General features: G+C 46.9%; 1 protein-coding gene across 9 annotated transcripts in view; it reads left to right on the top strand.

Annotated features, from left to right (window-relative positions):
• The window catches only part of LOC121855095 (fasciclin-2-like), a 120825-nt gene that overhangs the window by 30294 nt on the left and 75312 nt on the right, over window positions 1-15219 (top strand). The window contains exon 2 of one of the 9 annotated variants that reach the window (XM_042349928.1): window positions 11908-11956. The exons of 7 other annotated variants lie outside the window; for them this stretch is intronic. The gene's annotated coding sequence lies outside the window, so the exon portion shown is untranslated. Of the gene's footprint in view, window positions 1-11907; window positions 11976-15219 lie in introns of all 9 variants that reach the window. One more of the 9 variants, XM_042349926.1, reaches the window with a different exon arrangement.

The following is a 15219-nucleotide window of genomic DNA, read 5'->3' as shown; positions in this document are numbered from 1 at the left end:
CACCAGTTAGGAGACTAAAATTATGCCCAGAATCTTCATTTAAAAAATATACTTGAAACAGATATCCCCCTGTGAAGATTATTAAGCTGGAATATCCGTCAGTCGAATATTAAAAGGAAAACTCATTATACGAATATTTCACAGTTGCTCAAAAATAAATACTATACGATAAATTACATTACATTAATTACCATCGTCGTGAAATAATTAAAAATCCTACTGTAATTAGATCGTGATAATTAAATACCTAATCTGTAGGTTTTTTTGGTATTATTGTAAGTTTTAATTAATTAGTTACACACACACACACACACACACACACACACACACACACACACACACTCGACAACTAAATCGATGTTTGGAGTAGACACACACCCACCCATGCTTAATTGGTGCTTTAGTGAATGTTTCTAGTTAAGGTAGAGTCTCAGTAGTTAAGGTAGAGTCTCAGTAGAGTTATCTAGTTAAAGTCCTCTCTGTTCTCTTCTATATCACCACTTTCCCTCTCTCACTCTCTCTCTCTCTCTCTCTCCTCATTAAGATGTTCCAGTTAAGGTGAGACCTGTGTGTACGTTGTCATGGTAACGGCTGTGTTGACATTTAGAATATCTTGTGGTTATTATTGGCCCAGAGTAGTAGTAGTAGTAGTAGTAGTTGTTGTAGTAGTAGTAGTAGTAGTAGTTGTTGTAGTAGTAGTTGTAGTAGTAGTTGTAGTAGTAGTAGTAGTAGTAATACATAATAGCCCAGAATGCAACAGGGGAAGTGGACACCAGCGAAGTTAATAAGATCCGTAGATCCATTACAACAGATCGCAGCACTGCCAAAATGACATGTTGCAGCAACTATTGCTGCAGGTTCCAGAAAATTTGACAAAAAAAATAGCTATAGCGCAGGAGGTGGGCGCCTCGAACTGGTTAACTACGTTACCGATAAGGGCAAATGGTTTCAGCCTTAACAAACAAGAATTTACAGATGCCATTGCTCTAAGGTACGGTTGGCCAGTAGATGGTTTGCCCTCCCAATGCGTGTGTGGCTATTCCTATGATGGCGATCACGCCATGGTTTGCAAGAAGGGGGGCTTCATATGCATGAGGCATGACGAGGTAAGGGATCTCACAGCAAATATGTTGAAGGAAACCTGCCGGGACGTCATGGTAGAACCGACCCTCCTTCCACTGGATGGCGAGATCCTCCAACACAGGACTTCAAACACATCTAACGAAGCCCGTGTGGACGTCAGTGCTCGAGGATTCTGGACGCGGGGACAGCGAGCCTTCTTCGACATCAGGATTTTTGATCCCATGGCCGTTTGTCACCGTAACCTAGCTCTCGATGCTGCACATAGGAGGAACGAGAACGACAAGAGAAGGGCATATGGGGAGAGAATTCAAAATGTCGATCAAGGCAGCTTCACTCCGCTAGTGTTCACAACCTCTGGTGGGATGGGCCCAAGCGCAAGATGTTTCTACGCCAGACTCGCGGGGCTGATCTCCGAACAGAAGCAGCAGCCCAGAAGTTATGTCACAGCCTGGATGAGATGTCGACTGTCCTTCTCTCTCCTTCGGTCGGCTTTGCTCTGCCTCAGGGGAACGAGAGCTTCTGCCCCTACTCCGTCAACTGCTGCAGATATCGACTATGAGGCTACAGTCACCGAATGCTGCATCGATCTGCGGCTCAACTAATTTAACACAGATAGGATAGTTGCTTATGTATTAGGATAGTTAATATTAAGGTAAATAAATGGTGGCGAAGGTGTGGCTATTGGGGGAGGCTGGAGGCCACGTTAAAAAAAAAAAAGTAGTAGTAGTAGTTGTAGTAGTAGTAGTAGTTGTTGTAGTTGTTGTAGTAGTAGTTGTTGTAGTTGTTGTAGTAGTAGTATTAGTTGTAGTTGTTGTTATAATACCATAATAATGATAATAACAAAATAACAACTCAAACTTCAATAACAACCCGACAACAACACTACTTACAACCCATCACAACAAAAACAACAAACAAGACCTAAACACAACAACAACAATAATATCTGTCACCCCTTAACTGCTGCATCAAGCCTTAACAATATTGCAAACTCAACTTAGCAACTTTATTGATGTCGTAAGTTCATTGTTATTGTCGAGGGATAAATTTTATCTATGCGAGTCCGTGTGTTTGAGATGTGTATGGGGGGAGGGTGTGTATGGGGGGTGTTTGAGATGTGTATGGGGAGGTGTGTATGGGGGGTGTTTGAGATGTGTATGGGGAGGGTGTGTTGGGGAGGTGTGTTTGGGGGTGTTTTGAGATGTGTATGGGGAGGGTGTGTTGGGGGTGTGTATGGGGGTGTTTGAGATGTGTATGGGGAGGGTGTGTATGGGGGGTGTTTGAGATGTGTATGGGGGGAGGGTGTGTTTGGGGGTGTTTGAGATGTGTATGGGGGGAAGTGTGTTGGGGGGGGTGTGTGTATGGGGTGTTTGAGATGTGTGGGGGAGGTGTGTTGGAGGTGTGTTTGGGGGTGTTTGAGATGTGTATGGGGGAGGGTGTGTTTGGGGGGTGTTTGAGATGTGTATGGGGGGGGAGGGTGTGTTGGGGGGGGTGTGTATGGGGTGTTTGGATGTGTGTATGGGGAGGGTGTGTTGGGGGGTGTGTATGGGGGTGTTTAGGGATGTGTATGGGGGGTGTGTTGGGGGGTTGAATGTGTATGGGGAGGGTGTGTTGGGGGGATGTGTATGGGGGAGGGTGTGTTTTGGGGGGTGTTTGAGATGTGTGTTTGGGTAGAATTTATGATGTTCTGGGGAGAAGAGAATATATGTGAGATAGGATGGGGGAGAGAGTAACGGGAGAATGGTTATTGTGGGGAGGAGGATGCTGTGGGGTGGGTGGGGGGGAGATGGGGAGGGATATTGTGGGGTGGGTGGGAGATGGGGGAGGAGGGATGCTGTGGGGTGGGTCAGGGAGATGGGAGGAGGGATGCTGTGGGGTGGGTGGGGAGATGGGAGGGAGGGATGCTGTGGGGTGGGTGGGAGTGGGGGAGGAGGATGCTGTGGGAATTGGGTGGGGAGGGAGGGATGCTGTGGGGTGGGTGGGGAGGGGATGCTGTATGGGGTGGGTGGGGAGATGGGGGGAGGGATGCTGTGGGGTGGATGGGGAGGGATGCTGTGGGGTGGGTGGGGAGATGGGGAGGGGAGGGATACTGTGGGGTGGGTGGATAGATGGGGAGGGGAGGAATGCATTATGAGGTAGGAGCCGTAGTATTAATAATCTATAACGAGTTCGTCCAGCCTGGCTTTATTAAAATTTCTCCCCACCCCACCCCCTCCTCCTTGTCTCCCCACCCCACCCCCTCCCCTGTGTCTCCCCACCCCACCCCCTCCCCTGTGTCTCCCCCCTTCCCCTCTCCTCTCCCAATATTATTATCCTGAAGTTTGAGGGGAGGGGTGGAGAGGGGGGTGGGGAGGTGAGGAAGCGGTGGGGGTAGGGAGAGTCGAGAGGTGAGGAGAGGGAGGGGTGATGGGAAGGAGGGGATGGATTATAAAAAGGAATAATTATTAAAGTTACTGGCAGTCGTTGAAGGGGGGGAGAGTAAGGAGAGGCTGAAGGAAGGACGTGGAGAATTCCGTCCGTTCGCCCAAAATTCCGTCCGTTCGCCCAAAATTCCGTCCGTTTGCCCAAAATTCCGTCCGTCCGTCCGTCCAACTTTCCAGCAGCGAGGGACTTCAAGGTCAGCTGGGGTCATTGTGACGTAAATCCGCTTTGTGTTTACGACTGAAGGCGCCCAGTGTAAGCCAGGGGTCCAGCCTCTATTGTGTGGCCCATGGTCAAGTGGGCCACACACACAGTACATACATACATACATACACACATACATACATACACACACACTCAGTACAATCACACCCACACACATATAGTACATGCACATACATACATACATACATAGTGTGAGGACAGATTTCATGGTCGTTTTTATACGCTTAGACACACACAGACAGACAGACAGACAATGAATGAATAAAATGGTATTCGAATTGAAAGAAGAGAAGTCACCCCTCCCTCTAAGTCACCTCCTCCCCCACCACCCCTCCCCCCACACACACTTTTAAGATGTCATCGCCCTTCAGTTAATTAACTACCTGGTCAAAACAACAACAGACTCCAATTAGAGGCTCATTAGTGCAATTTTAAGGTATGAGCCAATGGGAAGCTTCCTTTTTACCAATTACCAAGACCTAGTGACCTCGTAATACTCACAATACTCACGAAATACTCATAATACTCACAATACTCACGAAATACTCATAATACTCACAATACTCACGAAATACTCATAATACTCACAATACTCACGAAATACTCATAATACTCACAATACTCACGAAATACTCATAATACTCACAATACTCACGAAATACTCATAATACTCACAATACTCACGAAATACTCATAATACTCATAATACTCACATCTCTCTGTCTCTCATATGAAGCCTGTAAATCCACTTCCTCTTGGCTGGCTTAACTAGTCGGCCCCGAGTCCTTCCTGGTCGGTCGGTCCTGAACCTTCTCCCATCATTGAGGTCCTGATACCCTTTGTCTTTCATTAGAATCTGTTACGCCGTCTCTTAATTTACTTAAATATCCAGGTTCTAGGCGTAACCAAACAAAAAAGTGAAGTAAATTAAAAGGGAATAAAAATAAATGAAGTAAACCTTTAAGAAGTTAATTAATTAAATATTAACACAATAAAGAGCCTCGTAGGCTGTCACAACAAATTGATTCACCATCGAAACTTTTAAGACACAAATGATACTAAACATCGAAACATCAAAAGAATAAAAATAAAGCATTGGATTACGTTAACACTGCATAAACATGTAAAAACTAACACCGAAATTAACTAACGTGAAACAACACTGAATTACTTAAATGTAACTTAGCAAATACTGATGAACATAAATAGAGACATAAATAGGTACTCACATAGATATACCACATTGGTGACGACAGGAACAACACAAATAAATGAAGTATAATAACAGGTGACGGATGGCACTCAGAGGATGTGAACTGTATGACAAGAGGACTGAACTGCTATATGTAAGGTCGGCTCCCGCCAATTGACCCGTCGGTGGGTTGTTTAAAGATGCAGATGGTCGTTAGAGCAACAAAGAATGTTTGTTACAATACTAAATGAAGAAATAAGATGGGCTTGAACAAATAATAACAGGTAAAACCTTAACAGCACAGGGTAAGGTGACTAGATTATATAATAGTAATATAACACATCATTACAGGAATAATATGGAGCAACATGGAAGCTGTTATATAAAAAAAAATAGAAAAATACGACACGGTCGTAACAGATCCTATTGAAATTTTCGAAAAGGATTATACATTGTTATTCTTGGTATCCTTCAGCGTTTGTGGTCCTCCTGTTTAAGATCCTTGAGTGATGATATCCTTCGTTGGTTGTGACTCCTTTCTTTAACATCCTACAGAAGAACTTACGATTCATTCAGATCCTGACGAAGAACTTCTGATATAGTTTAATATCCTCCAGCGCTTGTAACTTCCTCTTATCATCGAGATCCTACCAAAAGAAGACTAGTTATAAGAGATCCTACAGCTTGTGACTGTCTCCTATTACTGAGGTCCTACCAAAAGCACTATATCCTATCACCGAGATCCTACCAGAATCATTGAGGTCCTGCAGGTCGAACAAAGGGCGTCTCAGCAGTGACCTCCTCAAGACGACCATTGTATATGTGTGGTGGTCCGGATGATGGCGCCCTCTGTACGGCGTTTTCTGCCTCACCGAAAGTTGTATTGACGGGACTTTTAACCACAACAACCACGACTTCTGCTGATAACCTTCTGCAACAATAACCATGTCTACAATAGCCTCTGCACCAATAACCACATCTACAATAGCCTCTGCAACAATAACCACGTCTACAATACCCTCTGCAACAATAACCACATCTACAATAGCCTCTGCAACAATAACCATGTCTACAATAACCACGTCTACATTACCCTCTGCAACAATAACCACATCTACAATAGCCTTCTGCAACAATAACCACATCTACAATAGCCTCTGCAACAATAACCACATCTACAATAGCCTCTGCAACAATAACCACATCTACAATAGCCTCTGCAACAATAACCATGTCTACAATAGCCTTCTGCAATAACGTTCTGCAACAATAGCCACGTTTATTGAGTCAGTGATCGTGGATATCTGAGTTAATATTTTCATTTTCTGTGATCGGTTTGTGTCGATGCTGCCAGTTCTGTGCTAGGTGCTGTGTTGGTGCTGTGCCAATACTGTGTTAGGTGCTGTGATGGTGCTGTGCCAATACTGTGTTAGGTGCTGTGCCAATACTGTGTTACGTGTTGCCCCAATGCTGTCAGTTGAGTGTTAAGTGTTGCCTCAGTGCTGTGTTGCGCCAATGTTGTTGATTCTGTGTTAGGTGTTGCCCCAATGCTGTTAGATTGTTAGATGCTGTGTTAAGTGTTGCCCCAATGCTGTTAGATGCTGTGGTGATGCTGTGTCTAGCCTCAATAGCAACGTCTTCAGCCTCCCTTTTGTTTGGACATTGATCGTGTGCATGTCAACGAGACTTAATGAAATTGCCTCTCTCTCTCTCTCTCTCTCTCTCTCTCTCTCTCTCTCTCTCTCTCTCTCACTTTTTGCCCCAGTGGTAGAGTCTGCAACACCACAATCCCTGAAGTTGATTGATTGCCATGTAATGTTGGTGTGGTTGATTGTGCGTGGTTGATTGTGCGTGGTTGATTGTGCGCGGTTGGTGGTTTTGTGATTGATGGTGTGTGGTTGATTGCGTGGTTGGTGATTTTGTGGTTGATTGTGTGTGGTTGATATTGTTTGTTTTTTAGGTTGATTTTGTTTCTTTGGTTTTTGTTTGGTTGTGTTTAATTTAATTGTTTTATGTTTTAATTCGTGTTTTTTGGGGGGTTGTTTTCTTTTGTTTATTTGTTTACTTTCGGGTTTATTTTCGTGTTTTTTTTAATTAGTTGTTATACTTGTTTTAGTGTTTTTGTCACGTTTCGTTTTTTATTCATTCTAACGTCAAGATAGTGGTTAGTCAAGATAGTGGTAGTCAAGATAGTGGTAGTCAAGATAGTGGTAGTCAAGATAGTGGTTAGTCAAGATAGTGGTTAGTCAAGATAGTGGTTAGTCAAGATAGTGGTAGTTAAGATAGTGGTAGTCAAGATAGTGGTTAGTCAAGATAGTGGTAGTCAAGATAGTGGTAGTCAAGATAGTGGTTGTCAAGATAGTGGTAGTCAAGATAGTGGTTAGTCAAGATATAGTCAAGATAGTGGTAGTCAAGATAGTGGTAGTCAAGATAGTGGTAGTCAAGATAGTGGTAGTCAAGATAGTCAAGGTGGTAGTCAAGATAGTGGTTAGTCAAGATAGTGGTAGTCAAGATAGTGGTAGTCAAGATAGTGGTAGTCAAGACACTGGTCTACCACAACTTAACACGCAGATAAATCACCATCAATGACATTACTATTTTCATGTCGTGTGTAAGTGTCAGTTGTCATATCATTACGTTCTGTTCATGTCTATATGTTTGTTTGGTCATGTCACAGAACACGTCACTAGTGCTCTTTTGTGCTGACATTGATCGCGTGTGTGTGTGTGGCGGAGTGGATAATCTCGTCCCCCGCTCGACTGACTGCTGACTTTCGTGTGTGTTGGTTCGATATGGCGAGGTTTGAACTTCGTGTTTTTCGCTTCATTTATCCGGACTGAATGATCTACTCGTTAATCCGGACCGAACTTTCATCTCAGTTATTCGGATTGGACTTGTATCCTATTAATTCTGGAGAGGTGGGTGGGGTGGGGAGAGGGAGGGGGAGAGGAGGTGAGTGGGAGAATGAGAGGGGGGAGGGGGTAGGAGGGAGAGGTCCAATAAATTCAGGAAAGGTGTTCCCCCAATACAACTTCCTGCCGACACAAATGATTCCCCACCCCCCACTACCCCCACCCCCACCCCCCCTTTCCCCAACACCTTGACGATGACGCTCCCACTGTTGACGTGGTGTTGGAGGAGGTATAGAGATGTGATGGAGGGAGAGAGGGTGGTGGTGGAGGAGGATATGTGATGGAGGTAGAGTGGTGGAAGGTGTGTGGTAGAGGGAGTGTGTTGGAGAGTGTGGTGGAGGGGTGTGTACGGAAGAGAGAGTGTTGGAGGGGGTGTTGGAGGAAGAGTGTAAGCCGGATGTTGTGGTTGTCTCACCTTGCCACTCGCTATTGTTGCCTCCTCCTCCTCCTCTCTTCCTCCTTCTCCCCCTCCCCTCTTCCTCCTTCTCCCCCTCTTCCAAGGTGGTGTGAAGGCGGGCGTGGGCGTGAAGATAGGCGTGGGCGTGAGGGCGGACTCGCTGGTTAGACTACCTGTTTATATTCGCTCGTGTTTACATTACATAACTGTGAGGAGTTGGTGCGGCAGATGTTGCCCTCTTTAGCAAGTGTTGCCAAGTGGGTGAAAAATGTAGCGGAAATTGCTAACTTAGCCTGAAACTGTGAAATGGGCGTTCTTGGTACTGTCAGCCAGATGTAGCTAGCTGGAAAGTATCGTTCACAAGAGCCGGATATAACCAGAAAATTTAGTTAAGGAAGCGGCCGGATAAGAAAAAGAATGACCAGATATGAACTTGGGCTATTATTTTGATACTGAAAGCCGGTTATGCCTTGAAATTACCGTTCAAGAAGGCCGGATACACTTAAATCCATGCCAGAACTAATCCGATATTACCCTGGGCCATTCTTCCTTTGACACTGAAAGCCGGATGTAACCTAGAAAGTAGCTGTCGGGACCGCCGGATATACCCGCTTTGTGAAGATGTTCCCTGGGCGATCGAAGAAGGTAGGAAGGAGGACCGGTTATCAGGCTTTTATCGCACAAAATTGATATCCGGCCGGGGTGGGGTGGGTGTAGAGGCTGGGTGGAATGGGGCAGGGACGGGGCAAGGTGAGATGAGATAGGGGCAGGGATTTAATGGGGTGGGGATGGGGGCAAGAACGGAGCGGGGTAAGAACGGAACGGGGTGGGGCAAGAACGGAACGGGGTGGGGCAAGAACGTAACGGGGTGGGGCAGGATAGGGACGTGGCGGGGCAGAAATGAATAGGTCACCTTATTCTAGTCCCATGGGAGGTAGCGAGGCGGTGTTTATCAAAAGCCCCGCTGTCTGACTGACTGACTGGGTGGAGTGGGAGGGTGTGGAGTGGGTGGAATGAGTGAGAGGGTTTGGAGTGGGTTGAGGGAGAGTGGAAGTGTTGTAGGTGTAAAACGTACGTGTGTGTGTGTGTGTGTGTGTGGTGAAGGTGACGAAGCATCAAGGGTGTTATCGCGGCGACACGAGGCCGCCATTAGTGGGTGGTAGGGTGGTAGCTCGTGGGTGGTTACGACGCTTGTGGGTGGCGGCGGGGAAGGGTGGTGGCTTGTGGGGAGCGGAGGTGCTTCAAGTTGTGATGGTGTTCCCAAACTACCCACCCACCTCCACCCACCCATCCACCCACCCATCCACCCACACTAAGACTACTGTGGATAATTTATGCAAGGAATTATTGATTTATCGTGATATAACTAAATGATGTTTTTTCTTTCTTCTTCTTCTTCTTTCTTGTGAGAGAGAGAGAGAGAGAGAGAGAGGGGGGTGAGGATGTGGTGATAACGATAACACAAACATAACCACAACCACAGGATCGTCACCCCATCTCCCCACCCCCAACCCCCCACCCTATCCTCCCATCACCCCCAACCGCTTACCTACCACTTTAACCTCTTTCACCCCCTCCCCCCATCCACACCCTTCCTTCACCCCTCCCCATCCACCACCTCTTCCTTCACCCCCTCATCCACCACCCTCACCCCCCCAACTCACACTCCAACCTAGTAGAGGGTGGCAGGTGTGGGGCAGTGGGATGGGGCAGGTAGTGAGTGGAGAGTGCAGGAGATGATGCTGGGTGGGATAGTGGGTGGATGTATGTGTGGTAGTGGTGACTGTAGGTAACCATTCCCAGGACGATGAGATTGAACCAGTCTGACAGCTCTCTCTCTCTTCCAACAACCGCTATTGTTTTTGTTTTTTTCCTTCCTCCTCCTTTCTTTTATTACTCATTTTTGTCTTTGTTTTTCTATTTTTTTTCTTTGACTTTCTATTTTCCTTTCTTTTATAATTTGTTTCTTTCGTAACTACCAACCTCACCACCACTACATCATCCTACCACCATCACCACTACACTACCACCATCACTACCACCATCCCTACCACCATCACCACCATCACCACCACACGTCCCTACCACACCATCACTCACCACCACACCACCACCATCCCTACCACCATCCCTACCACCACCATCCCTACCACCATCCCTACCACCCACCGTCCCTACCACCATCACCACCACAGTCCCTACCACCTCATCACCACCACTACCACCACATCACCACCACTACCACCATCATCCCTACCACCATCCCTACCACCACCACCACTACCACTACCACCATCCCTACACCACCACCACCACCACTACCACCACTTCATTTCCCCGTTGTGTACTCACCCCATACATGTTCCCAACGTGTTTACCAATTGTTTGTTTTCTCATCAGTCTTAGGGCTGAAACCTGATTCACATACATACATACATACATACATACATACATACATACATACATACATGCATGCTGGAGGACAGTCAGGTGTTTGAGGGAGAAAAAATATACATGAGCCAAGTCAGGTTTGCGGTGTTAGGTTGAGGAGCGTGACCAACATCAGCTGAGCAACACGAGCCGTCAGCCGGGCGTGTCAGCCGGGCGTCAGGAGAACGTCAGCCGTGTGTGTGTGTGTGTCAGAGATTTTGGGCCACGTCAGACAAGGGGCTGTCAGCATTTGTTTTTTTTTATTTATCAGCCGGATTTGTCAGGCAGGTGTAGCGAGCTGACAAGGACGGATGGTTATTCACTTAATTGTGTCAGCTGAGCATCTCGAAATGTCAGCTTGGCACGTCAGGCAAGGGGCGTGTCAGCTGTATCTCAGGTTGATGTCAGTCGGGTGTGTCAGTGCAACGAACTGTCAGCCGAGTGTGTCGTTTTATAGTGAGAGAGGAATGTCAGCAAGGAACTGTCTGACACCTCCCTCCACCTCCCTCCCCTCCCCTCCCCCTTAGGTTAGGCGGTGCGTAAACTGATGACGTCATGAGATGGTAATGACAACAATAAACAAATAACCACAACCACGATAATTAGTCCTTGTTACAACCTTCAATTACCTAGTTAGTGTTGTTGTAAATTACTCGAAAATATTTCCCTCTCTTCTCCCACCTCTAAAAGTTTATACACAACAGGTGAGTTAATGAGACTAGACACCTTGGGGTTACCTGAGCGCTTACCTGTACTGTCTGAAAATTAAATACCTTTACCAATTAGTTGAATGTTGCAGGTGGGGTAGGTTAGGTTGGGGAGAGTGGGGGTGTAGGATGGGGAGAGGTGGGGTGTAGGATGGGGAGGTGGGGTATAGGATGGGGAGGTGGGGTATAAGATGGGGAGGTAAGGTAGTGGGGGGCTTCTATTATTATTGGGTGTTGAAAATTGTGATGCTTGAAGGAGGGAGGAGGAGGGGGAGGGGGACATTTTTATAGTTAGAGGGAAGGGACGCTAAATTTAGATAGTTATTATTGGTCGGAAATTGGATAGGGGCAAGAAGAGGCGGCATGTTGTTTTTGTTATTATTATTATTATTATTATTATTATTATTATTATTATTATTATTATTATTATTATTATTATTATTATTATTATTATTATTATTATTATTATTATTATTATTATTATTATTCTTGTTGTTGTTAATCTATAAACCTAACTTACCCAATATTTTCTCTCTACAGGTGTGTTGACGTAATTGGCTGCATTACCTGAGTACCTTCCTGAGTACCTGTGAGTACCTGAATCACTAGTAAGTTGTACTCCTGGTGTGATGTATAGTGCCCGTGGTTACTTATGGTGATAGGTGGTGTCTTATAGTGTATACAGACGATATCCATTACATACAGTATCTAGCAGACGATATCCAATACAGACGATATCCCGTAAATACCGATAGCCATTCGTTAGGGCAACCCCAGACACCGATAACAAGTGACTGCGATATCCAAGAGTTATGTTGGTGCCGATTTCACGATATATTGAGGAGAGGGAAGTGGTATTGGGATGGTGGTGTGGTAGGGGGTGAGAATGTGGTGGGGATGAGGTGAGGAGGGATATGAAGGGGATTCTTAGAGAGTCGATACTTGAGGTTGGCAAAGATGATCCTGAAGTGTGAGGCGGGGGGTGGAGGACGAGGTCTTTGAGGGCGAGTTCTAATACCTCCAACACATCTCCAACACCTCCAACACATCTCCAACACATCTCCACCACCTCCAACACACCTCCAACACCACACCAATCTCTTGAACAACTTACCACCTGCCAATACCAGGTGTAAGGTAATCAAAGATCTCATCTGGGGGAGTGAGGGATGCTGGTTGTGATGATGTCCACAACACAACACTCACCACCACAACACAGCACAGCACTCACCACCACAACACCCACCACAACAACACCCACCACAACACCCACCACACATCACCCACCGTCCCTGACAATAGGCTCAATACTCAGAGCTCTGACTCAGGTTTCTCCTAGGAGTTGAAACCTTCAGTAGATCTGGGAAGGAGGGAGGGGGAAGGAAAAGGGGGGAGAATTTAATGAAGACAGTACGGTGTTTAAGAGGAAGGGAAGAGGGAGAAGAGGAGGAAGAAAGAGTGGTCTGCCTTACTTCTTCCTTAGTGATACCAAGACCTGGGTGAGGAGGACGAGAAGGAAGGAAGGAAGGAAGGAAGGAGGAGAAAAGAAGGAAGGAAGGAAGGAAGAGAACATTTGAATGAAGATAAAGAAGACACAAAAACAAATAAAAAACAACACGATGCAGAAAATAAAGATGGGAATTAAAAGATAAATAATAAAGATGGAGGAAGAGCCACAACAGAGAAAAACTTCCCGCTAATTGGGTACCTGTAGTTGGTGGTGATGCAATTGGCAGGCCTCTAATAGGGTTGTTAATGGTGCCTTTGTGGGTTATGTGAGGCGTGGTGGTGAGGGTGTAGTGTTGATAGTGTAGGGGCGTGGTGGTGATGGTGAGAGCTTGGTGGTGGTTGTATAGGGGCGTGGTGATGGTGTAGTGGTGGTGATAGTGATGTTGAGGATATGGTGAGGGTATAGTGATGATAATAAAGGGAGTGATAGTGATGATGGATGAACGATGGTGATAATAGTGATTATAATGATGATAGTGGTAGATGGTGGTAGTTGTGGTTGTAGGGATGGTGGTAGTTAGAGAGGGGGACGAGGAACACAGATCACTCATTAGCATGTAGTAATAGTACCCCTCACTCCCCCTCCTCTCCCCTCTCCCCCTCACTCTCCCCTCTCCCCCCTCCTCTCCCCTCTCCCTCCTCCACCCCCCACCCCCACCTCTCCCCTCTCACCCCTCCTCTCCCCTCTCCCCACCCCCTCCACCCCCTACCCCCCCTCACCCCCCCTCACTGTAGCATGTTAATAACTGTGCTGTGGCCGAGTTTCCAATTAGGCAATGGGTGACGTCTTTAATTATGGGTTAACACTATGTTTAGTGTTGCCAGGTCCTACACCTCCACCCATTTCTGTATCCCCACCCACCCTTAACACCCCCACCCACCCCTTAACACCTCCACCCACACCTTATGCTTCTCTACACACCGTGACGAGGTGACTGACCCCCCCTCCACCCGCCCATCGTCATGCACGTTACGCCCACCTGCTTGTGTACGCTCCAGTAGTCTCTTGAAGTGTCTATCTGTGTGTGTGAGAGAGAGAGAAGAGAGAGAAGCACGATTTAAACTATCTCTACACCTACATCTAAAGCTTATACTATATAGTTACATTTTCTTCATTTAAAACTAACTTTAACATTTTCTTTACACCTTAAACTCACTTTATTTAATGAGCAACTTTAAAACACTTCTGAAGCATCTCTCTCTCTCTCTCTCTCTCTCTCTCTCTCTCAGTGTATCCTTGTATTGACCCGAGAGTACTTGAGACACTGGAGGACCATCATGTCCAGTCCCTCACCCTCCCTCCACCCTCCCTCACCCTCCTCACTCTCCCTCACCCTCCTCCTCTCTCTCACCCTCCCCTCACCCTCCTCACTCTCCCTCACCCTCCCTCCCTCTCCCTCACCCTCCCTCACTCTACCTCTCCACTCTACCTCACCTCTATCAAGGCCAGAGTCATCCCTTAGCCCCCCACACCCCCATACCCCCCTACACTCTGGACCATTGTGGACCACTGAACCGCTGGACCACCGCCCAGGCCATAGTGTGAAATATAAACCACACCATCCCCCCCTCCGCCCCCCACTCGCCCCTCCTCCTCCCCCCACTCCTCATAGTTTTCTCAAGTGCCACTCGATACATCAAGAGCGGTTTGTATGGGAGACTAGTGGTGGTGAGGGGGGTGGGTAATCCTCGAGGGGTGTGGGTAATCCTTGAGGAGGGATGGGACAGGAAGGTGAAGGATAGGAGGAGGAGGAGGAGGAGGAAGAAGAAGAGGAGGAGGAGGAGGAGGGATGAGGAGGAGGAGGAGGGAGCCAGAGCACATCGTTCATGACAAAAGCGGTAAACAATGGGACGAATGTCGATGTGTATGTGTATATTGATCACACACACACACACACACTTACCACGAGGTTATGTAATGGATGTATGGAAATGAGAGAGAGAGAGAGTCCGTCTAATAAGTAATTTAAGTAAAGATCAACACTCATACATCTCTCTCTCTCTCTCTCTTGTCTTCAGGGGCTTTCCTTCACCCCTTTCCATCTGCCTTTAACCTCCTTCCTTCCACCCACTGTATTCTCCCTCCCTCCCTCCTCCCTCCCTCCCTCCTCCCTCCTCCCTCCCTCCTTCCTCTAATCACAGTTCTCTCCCGCCCCCTAACCCCCCCCCCTTCCCCCCCCTCCATCACAGGGCAGTCGGCAAATTGGTCCATTGAATCAGGTGTCTGCAGGTGTCGTGTAGAACCTGCCGCCCTCTCCGTCTTTTGTGGTGGTAATGGTGGTGTGGTGGTGATGGTGATGTGGTGTGGTGGTGATAGTGAGACCTGCCGCCCTCTCTCCCGTC

The sequence above is a fragment of the Homarus americanus genome, unplaced genomic scaffold (assembly GCF_018991925.1).
Source record: "Homarus americanus isolate GMGI-L3 unplaced genomic scaffold, GMGI_Hamer_2.0 scaffold6565, whole genome shotgun sequence".
Lineage (NCBI taxonomy): Eukaryota > Metazoa > Arthropoda > Malacostraca > Decapoda > Nephropidae > Homarus > Homarus americanus.
This window is presented reverse-complemented; position numbering and strand designations above follow the sequence as displayed.